The sequence below is a fragment of the Equus quagga genome, chromosome 2 (assembly GCF_021613505.1).
Source record: "Equus quagga isolate Etosha38 chromosome 2, UCLA_HA_Equagga_1.0, whole genome shotgun sequence".
In the NCBI taxonomy this organism is placed as follows: Eukaryota; Metazoa; Chordata; class Mammalia; order Perissodactyla; family Equidae; genus Equus; species Equus quagga.
The window spans coordinates 99,380,896-99,390,738 of record NC_060268.1 but is presented as its reverse complement, the minus strand read 5'-3'; the positions used below and the strand labels follow the sequence as shown (position 1 = coordinate 99,390,738).

The 9,843-nt window shown below is 38.3% G+C and overlaps 1 pseudogene; it reads left to right on the top strand.

Annotated features, from left to right (window-relative positions):
• Positions 1–1,092: 1,092 nt before the first annotated feature.
• Positions 1,093–9,843, top strand: part of LOC124235184 (serine/threonine-protein kinase MARK2-like) — a 34,188-nt pseudogene continuing 25,437 nt past the window's right edge.

The window sequence follows — 9,843 nt, the reverse complement described above, 5'->3', positions numbered from 1 at the left end:
GTATGCTTTTTTCCTCAGTAAATATCAAAGGTCCCTCACATCCTTTATTTCTTATTAACTCTATTAAAGTTAAGCTATAAAGTACGTGGTACCAACTGACAATTAAGGGGTTGAAATTTTAAAATACAGGCAAAAGTTAGACAGTGATAATATGGCTTTATTCACACGTAGCTTAGCACTTTGGAGAAAATAGGCAAATAGTCCTACTGTCTGTTTCAATAGCAGAAAAAGTAATAGATTTAGCATTACTGTCTGCTATATTTCAGTAATTATAAAAAGAGTAACACTTTGGGAGTTGGCAGACCTATGTTCTCATGAAGACCTTTTTTATAGCTGTCTCTGTGATCTTGAAAACCTACACCCTCTTTGGGTCTCATTTTTCTCATCTTCGAAAAGAGAGAGACTCATTCCTTCAAGTCTGATATTCTACGAGTCTATGAAATAGTGTGAATTCAAGAGCACCTAAGCAAAGCTTGGGAGGGGAGACGTGTGCCATCTTAGGCTCAGGCAGATCCATGCTCAGTTGCCACAAACGATGATGTAATGAGATCTGCAGGGTCCAGCAACTTCTGTGCTGGATGCACGGATGTTCTCGTTGTAGTTTGCATCTCAGACGCCAGGAGCTGACAACTTTTCCTGATTCAAGTAAGCAGATGCTCTTCTCCCAGCCACCCTCAGTCATCTGCTCCCTGACACTAGTAAAAGGAAAGACTTCAATCAGATCCACAAGGTCCTCGGTGCCACTGGGCATTATGTGATTAAGTCTCTAAATAACACTCGGGCAGAGATCAAATCAGAAAGCCTGGATTGCAATTGTCAGGGCATCCACTGGCTATCTGTGTGCTGAATAAATATTCCTCTTCCCGTGGCACAAACTTGCTAAGATATTCCTAATTTTTTTCTAGCGTGAGGGCTCCCAACCAGGAGCTGTGTCCTGGGAGATTTGGGGAAGCTCCAGTGCACACCATTTCACACACCTGTTTTTGTCCCCATAAATTTGCAATTACTTTTCCAACAGGCTCAGACTGATTCCAGCATTCTTCTTTCCCCTCCAGTTGTTACGCAGGCAGTTCTAATGTGCATCAGCTCGCAATGCCAGAACAGGTCAAACCTTTACCTTTTAGCTTCCCCAATGAGCCCAGTTTGAGTTTAAAAAAGGAGCCTTTAAGCCTTGCTGCGTACTGCTGTCTCCTGGCCTCTGAGCAAGGAACAGGAGAGTTGGTAATGATCACAGCAGAGAATTCATTAAGCTGCTTTAATTGAGGGCTGGGGCAAGGCGGGAGTGAGGGCCAAAAATTTGACCTCATTGAGCCTGGAGACCGGAGTGGGAAGACAGCTAACACTTTGTGAAGCCTCTAAGAACTAGAGGCTTAAACATTTTAATTTACCCTCATGGCATCTCTCTAGGATGAGAATGAATGTTACCATGTTACAGATGGCTCAGAGAGGTTAAGTAATTTCTCGAGGGTCACATATCTTCAAGTAGAAGAGCCATGTTTAGAATGCAGATCTGTCAATAGGCCAGTGTTGTTTTATCTGTTTCCTAGCCTGCAGGGGAGAAACACCCAGACTTCGGGAAATATAAAGCAGTATGAAGAATAGTTTTGGGAATCAGTTTCCTGTGGTAGCAAGAAGCTGAATGAAGCCTGTTGTTGGAGCTGGAGGCGGGAGCATGGAGAAGGAGTGGAGAGCACGTCTGAATGAATTATGGGTAGGAAGCGCAGGGTGGGAGAGAAAGCAGCTTGGGATCAGGCTTTGCAGTGAATTATCCGAGGCCTCAACAGTCTTCATAGATGAGGCTCAACTTAAAATTTCTCTTACTAGCAATCAAGACCCTCCAAAGCTGGCAACACTGGTGCTCCAACCTTACTGCTGATTGCTAACTCTCAGATTCCCCGTGTTTCAGTCAAGTAGTATGACCACATGTGCTTCTTCCCTGGACTTCACACACTGGAGAGCCTTTCCCCAGGTCTGGAGATCTGTTTCTTCTCCGTTTCCCAACTCCTTCATCAAGGTCCAGAGCCAATGTCTGTAGCTTTCTCTGACTCTCCAAGGTGAAAAATGAACCTCGTCCTACTGAATTTCCTCAGCACGTTTATTAACTTCTAACCACCTGGTGGTTTCTGTACAAGCTTTGTATTCTGTGCTAGATTCTCAGGTCCTTAAAGGTTAGAGATATGGCAGAAGAAGCACACGTTTGAGGTTTGAAAATCTTCTCCTTTCCCCTCCTGATCTCCTGCACAGAGACGATGCTCAGAAAATACATACAAAATAAGGGAATTTGCTCCCTCCATTATGCTTCCTTTTTCTTTTCTTTTCCTCTGTAGAAACCACTGATCATCCATTGAGTGAGTTTATTTAGTAAGCATGAACTCTGTGGATGTTCTGTGAGGGGCTAGGTCATAGAAGGCTTCCTCTGTCATGCTAAGACACTGAGTGTACTTTTGTTTTAGGGAGATGTGAACATGTATGACTCAGGAAAGTGACATGATCGGATTTGTTTTCCAGAGAGATTCTTCTAGATGCAAGGTTAAAGATAAAATAGAGAGAGCTGAGCCAGGCAGTAGGGACAACAGAAGGATGCGGCAACATTCCAGGCATGAGATGATAATGGCTTAAATCAATCTTTACAATGGAGAGGAAACAAATAATAGAACCGTGGGTGTGTGTTCACAGCCTTTTACAGACCAGGCTTCATCACCTCATCCTTTACCGTTGATTCTTGGTATCTGACTATTCCTTCATTTTCATTCCACGGGGTTTGATTTTCTTCTTTGTAGATTTGCCAAACACGATAGAAAAAAAATAATGAAAAATTATTACTAAAAGAGAAAGAACATGTGTTACTTTTAAGTAGTAGATAATTCATATCATTAAGCAGAAATGAGTTCCAGAATGTGAGGATCTCAGAAGGCTGTCATGAAATTGCCATGAATCATGGACCATATGGTAATTCTATCTTTAGCCCTCTGAGGAATCGCCAGACTTTTCCACAGCAGATGCAGCATCTTACATTCCCACCAGCAACGTACAAGCGTTCCAATTTCTCAACATCCTCACCAACACTTGTTATTTTCTGTTTTTTTTTTAAATTATAGCTATTCTAGTACGTGTGAAATGATATCATAGTTTTGATTTACCTTCTCTAAAGACTGTTGATGTTTAGTATGATTTCTTGTGGTTATTGTCCATTTGCATCTCTTCTTTGGATAAATGCCTATTTATCCACTGTATGCCCAATAACATAGATTTACAATTATTTTTATGCCTTTGTGTTTTAATGCATGTGGGAAATAAAAAGTGGAGTTACAAAAAATTCAGCAATACTGGCTTCTATAGTTGTCTGTGTATTTACCTTAACTGGGGATTTTTATTTCTTCATATGGCTTCAAGTTACTGTCTAGTGTCCTTTCATTTCTATCGGAAGGACTCCTTTTAGGATTTCTTATAGGGCAGGTTTACGGGTAATGAACTCTCTTAGCTTTTTATTTATTTATTTTTGTCTAGGAATGTCTTAATTTCTCCTTCACTTTTGGAAGGTAGATTTTTCAGATATATAATTATTTCTTAACAGATTTTTTCTTTCTAAACTTTAAATATATCATCATACTGCCTTGCTGCCACCATGGTTTCTGTTAATCTGACTGAGGATCTCTTGTGCTCGATAAGTTGCTTCTTTTTTTTCTTACTACTTTTAAGATTTTCTTTTTTGTCTTTGGCTTTAGCTAGTTTGATGCTAATGTGTTTTGTTATGAATCTCTTTGAGTTTATCCTAGTTGGAGTTTATTGTTTCTGGGATTTGTAGATGTATGTGTCATCAAATTTAGGATGTTTCCGGGTGTTATTTTAAATATCCTCTCTGCTTCTTTCTGCATATGTTGGTCCACTTCATGCTATCCCACAGGTCCCTTAGGCTCCGTTCATTTTTCTTCATTTTTTTTTTCTTTCTGCTCCACAGACTTGATAATTTCAATTGTTCTATCTTCAAATTTACTGACTCTTTCTTCTGCCTACTCCCATCATCTATTGAACTCCTCTACTGAATTTTTTAAGTTTTTATGCTTTTCAGTTCCAAATTTTGATTAATTTTTATAATGTTTATCTCTTTATTGATATTTTCATTTTGTTCCTATACTTTTTCCTGATTTCCTTAGGGTTTTTGTCCATATTTTCCTTTAGCTCTTTGCTTATATTTAAGACCATTGATTTAAAGTCTTTGTCTAGTAAGTCCAATATCTGGGCTTCCTCAGGGATTGAGTTTCTGTTGGTTTGTTTTGTTATATTTAATGGGTCATACATTCCTGTTTTTTGGTATACTTTGTAATTTTTTGTTGAAAAATAGACATTTCAATATTATAATGTGATATCTCTGGACATCAGATTCTCTCCCTACTCCAGATTTTTGCCATTTTATTGATTGTTGAAGGCTAGAGTAGCCCATTCATTTAGTGAATTTTCCAAACTATTTTTGTAAAGATGGTGTGCATTCTTGTGTGAGGTCTCTGAAATCTCTGCTCCTTTACCTTACATTCAGCTAATGTCTAGATAGAGAATCCCTTGAACACCAGGAGCTAAAAAAAGGGAAAAAGAAAAGAAAGGAAAAATAAGCAAAGAAAACCAAACACCTCTCCCAGTCTTTGTGGACTGGCCCTGTGCTCATCACTCCAAAACCCAGCCAAGGTTGTACTAACCCTAGGGATCAGCTCAAGGTGAAAACTTAGAGATTTCTCAGGTCTTTTATGAGTGTTTCTTGCCCTGGATGTACACGTAGTTTTCTAAAATCCACTTTATGCACAGGTGCTTTTTTTTCTTTTTTGGTGAGGAAGATTGTCCCTGAGCTAAGATCTATGCCAATCTTCCTCTATTTTTATATGTGGGATGCTGCCACATCATGGCTTGATGAGCAGTGTGTGGGTCCATGCCTGGGATCTGAACCCACAGACCCTGGGCTGCCAAAGCAGAGCACACAGACTTAACCACTACACCACTGGACTGGCCCTGCATAGGTGCTTTTGAATGTCCTAATTTCCCAAAGAATCTCCCCCAAGTTTTCCTCCAGAGCTTTAGATGGTCACATACATGTTTCAACTGTAGTCCTTTCAGCCCTCAGCATCTGCAAGTTGTTGGTTCGCCGTGCCATGACTTTGAGCAATGCCTGCCACTTTTCTATCCTGAGTTCCAGGCTAGATTAAACACAGGTGAGCCACACCTCAGTCTTTCAGGTGGCCCCTAGACAGGATTGAACAGATGTATGTAATAATTTCAGAATAGGACCTGCTCTGCTGCTTCTAGATCCAGGGGCTGGGATTCCACACTGAGCTGCTATTGCCTCAAGATCTCCTACAAAGGGGAGGAGGTGGGGCAAGGGCTAACAAACTAGAACAATTTTCTATCATTTCCAAGTTGCCTTTTTCTTGATTTGTTATTTGCTTGGTTGTAAACCTTTGACCATTTTTCAGGAGTTCTGCGAAAGCTGGTGCTGACAGTTTCTGCTTGTTTAGTGATGTTTCTGTCAGGGAATGAGACCTTGAGCCGGCCCATTTCACCATTTTACTGACATTACTCCCAATGTTTTTACTAAAGTAAAGTTTTATTGAGGTAAAACCTACTTTCATATAAGTCCCCAAAACGTGAGGATAGAGCTTGATGGTTTTTCCCAAATTGGTACAACTGTTTAATAAGCAGTCAAATAAAGAAACAGATATTACTTGCTTTCCAGGGGTCCTCTTCTGCTCACTTTCGCCAACTCTCAAGTGTGGCCATTCTCTAACTTCTAACAATGTACGTTGGCTCTTACTCTTTTTAAACTTTTATAAGTGGAATTGTATTGTACGTGTTCTTTTGTTTTCTAACATATTTTGCTCATCATTATGTTTTTGAGATTCATCTATGAAACTGTGTACAGTTATAATTTATTAATTTTCATTTCTGTATTTTTTTTCAGCTTTTCCCTTTCTCTTGTCAATGGGCATTTGGGTATATGCATTTGCTGACTATTGTCAGTATTACTACTATGTGCATTTTTGTACACATCTTTTCCTGGATATATGTGTCTATCCCCAGGAGAGAAATATCTAGGTTATAGGGCACATGTTAGTTCAGCTTCAGTTTTTCAAACTGCTTATTCTAAGTGACAAGCCCTCCAAAAGTGGATGAAAGCTGAGGTTCTGTCACACCTTCAGGAACATCTGCTACAGTCTGTGTTTTGTTCATTTTGACCTTTCTGGTGTGTGAATCATGATTTTCTAGCATTTTACACTACTACCAGGAAAATATAAGAGTTAAGGATCCTCCACTTCCTCGCCATCCTTTGGTATCATCAACTTTTTTTTTTTCCTTTAAGGATTGGCACCTGGGCTAACAACTGTTGCCAATCTTTTTTTTTTTTTTTTTCTGCTTTATCTCCCCAAACCCGCCCTGTACATAGTTGTATATCTTAGTTGCAGGTCCTTCTTGTTGTGGGATGTGTAACGCCGCCACAACGTGGCCTGACGAGCGGTGCCATGTCCGCGCCCAGGATCCGAACCCTGGGCCGCCGCAGCAGAGCACGCAAACTTAACCACTTGGCCACGGAGCCGACCCCTCATCAACCTTTTTAATTTTAAGCATTCTGGTGAATGTGTAGTGGATCTCATTGTGGTTTTAATTTGCATTTCCATGATGAATAATAACATTGAAAATGTCTTCATGTGATTATTGGTTATTCATATATCTTGCTTTGAAACTGTCTTCAAATATTTTGCCCATCTTTTAATTGCAGCTTTCATCTATACAATATTTAGTTGCATGGGCTGTTATACATGCTGAATACCAATCATTTGTCAGATGTATTTTTGTGAATATTTTGTCCTAGTCTCTGGTTTATGTATTCATTTTCTTAAGAGTCTTTTCATAAGCGGAAGTTTTATATTTTAATGGAATATAGTTTATCATTTTTAATGTTTTTTGCTATTTATGAACTAAGAAATATTTGCATGCCTCCAAGTCATGAATGTTATTCTAATTCTTATTCTAAAGATTTCATGAATTTAGCTGATATATTTAGGTCTTGTATACATCTTAAATCAATTTTTATGTACACTGTAAGGTAAAGGTTGAAGTTTACATTTTTCATATATATCCAAATGTTACAACACCGTTTGTTAAAAAGATTTTCATTTTCCCATTAGATGGCTTTGGCACCTTTGTTGAAAATCACTTGCTTGAATCAGTGTGTTTTGAGGCTCACTCTTATACTCATTTGTTCTAGATGTCTGTCTTTGTGTATGTATAATATATAACTGTCCCATTCTTTTGATTAGTGTAGATTTATAGTCAAGCTTGAAGTCAGGTTGTGTAAGTCCTCTAACTTTGTTCTTTGTCAAGATTATTTTAATATTTAATGTCATTTTCATGCCATATTAATTTTAGAATTAGCTAACCAAATGCTTGTTTTAAATATGGCTTGAAATTTCATGAAGCCTATGGACCAATTTTGGAATAATCAATATCTTAGCAATATTGATTTTCAAACAGTATAACTTTTCATTATTTAGTTCTTCTTTAACTTTTGTCAGCAGTATTTTGTAGTTTTCAGCGCCCTGCAACTACCTATCTTCACATATCTTGTGTTAAATACATCTCTTAGTTTCAATGGTTGGTGATATATCAAAAGAATGAAATTTTTGCTTTTATTTTTCATTTCTTTTTTGTTAATATATAAAAATGTTTATTTTTCTAAACAAACTTTGTGTTCTATGACATTATTAAAGTCACTTATTCAAGTAATTGTTTTGTAAATTTCTTATGTTTCTCTTTGTAAATAATCAAGTTATCTGCCAATAAAGAGAATTTCACATCTTTGTTTTGGTACCTTTTGTGTCTCTTATTTCTCTTTTCGTAATCATTTATATCATCTACATCTTTGGTGATATTTTATCTGGTTGTTCTATCATTTAAAAGAGAAGAGTGTTAAAATCTTCAAAAATGACTACAGAATTGCCTACTTCTGATTACATCAAATTTTGATTCATGTGATTTTAAGGATATGATTCTTTATGTCTTCTTCTTGAATTGAGCTTTTTATCACTATGAAATATCCCTCTTTATCTCTTTCAAATACCTTTGGTTTAAACTATATTTCTTCTGGTGTTAATACAGCTATCTTGCCTTCTTATACCTACCGTTTGTAAAAGATGTCTTTTTTTTCATCATTTACCTTCAACCTCTATTTGTATTTATATCTAAGATGTATTTCTTGTAGGCAAGTCATGATTTTTTGATCAGTTTCAATCTCCACGTTTTCTTTTGTCTTAGTCCAGTAACTTTTAAAATAGTTACAGATACGATTAGATTTACTTGTACCATTTTATCTTTGGATTTCTCCTTGTCCCCACAGATGTTTCTTTCTCTGTTTACCATTGCCTAATTTCTTTTGGATTATTTAAATCCCTTTTAGAATTCCATTTTAAATTATTTGTTGGCATTTTTAGATATGCCTTTTTTGCATTAATTTCCTAGTGATTAACCTTGGTGTTAATATTGTAAACTTTTCCATTTATTTAAACCTAATATGGAATCGTTTTAAATAAATGGGAGAAAATTTGCAATCATGCATGACCATTTATCCCCCATCAATACTTTGCTCTAGGGTTTTTATATGTGTTATATTTAAATAACTAAAAAATAAATTACAATGTTATTTTTTCCTATACCTAAGTATAATTTTCTTGTTCTTTTTATTAAGATTTTATTTTTGGAGAGACATTAGCAACATGGCTGAATAAGATGTCCCTCGTTCATTTACCCCCTCCAATAATAGTTTGGCATCTGTCCGTGGACAAAACTACCTTTGTGGGAGTTGTGGGATCTAGCACCGTATACAGGGGCCCTAGGAGGAGTCTCGCCCACACGTGCATTGGCTAATTAGCGTACAAACTCTGGTCCTGGCTGTGAACCTTGCAGTTGCTCATGAACAGGCTCAATTCTCTCTCGATCATGGGTCTAGAAAACCCCAGGAAACAATGACTTAGATAATCATGGATGAGAGGATTTATAGATGTCCAGGTTTCCAGAAGAGAAGTTCCAGCACTACAATAGGACAAGAAAAAAATACGAATTTGATGCAATGGAGAGGGAAAGAGGAACAGTTGACTTTACCTGTGTCACTGCTCACCCAAATTGGCACAATTCAGTGCCAAAAGAGATCTTCTCAGTCCATGATTTCTCCTTCAGGGGAATGAGAGAGCATGTGAGTGAGTGCCTGGCTTCTCTGGCTGTGCAGGAGGCTGCCAATGAGGCCCATTTCACTGTCACTCCATCCAGAGTACTGAGTCCTGAGCTGCATGACTGGGGATGGGAAGAGGCTGGGAAAGTGGCAGATAGAACTCATGGAAGGCATTAAAGGGATGTGGATCCTACTAACCGTATTGCAGATTCCACCATGAAGCCCATCCACGAGCTGCGGAGGATGCCTCACCGGCAGAATCCCCCAACTGATCCATGGGCACCCCCAGTCCTCTCTATTCCTCACCCTCCACCCTCCTACCTGTGGCTAGCTCTCTGTGGGTGCTCTCAATAGCAGTAAAAGTGAGCTTTGGTAGATGGCTAGTGAGCATGCACAGAAAGTCAGCTCGAATCTGTAGATTGGGGAGAGACTAACAAATCAAGCTCTCGCTCTGCCCTTGGGAAAGCAAAAAAATCTGAGACTGTCAGCATGCAGCATGGTGCATTGCATGATCGAGAGAAGGCATACAAGTTTAAGAAGTCTGCCACAAAACAGAGGAAGAAGTATGGCACTGGTGTGTTCATAAAAGTTGTGAGAAAGCCTTATTCCTTAGCAGAGCTAATGGAAGATATGCCTCT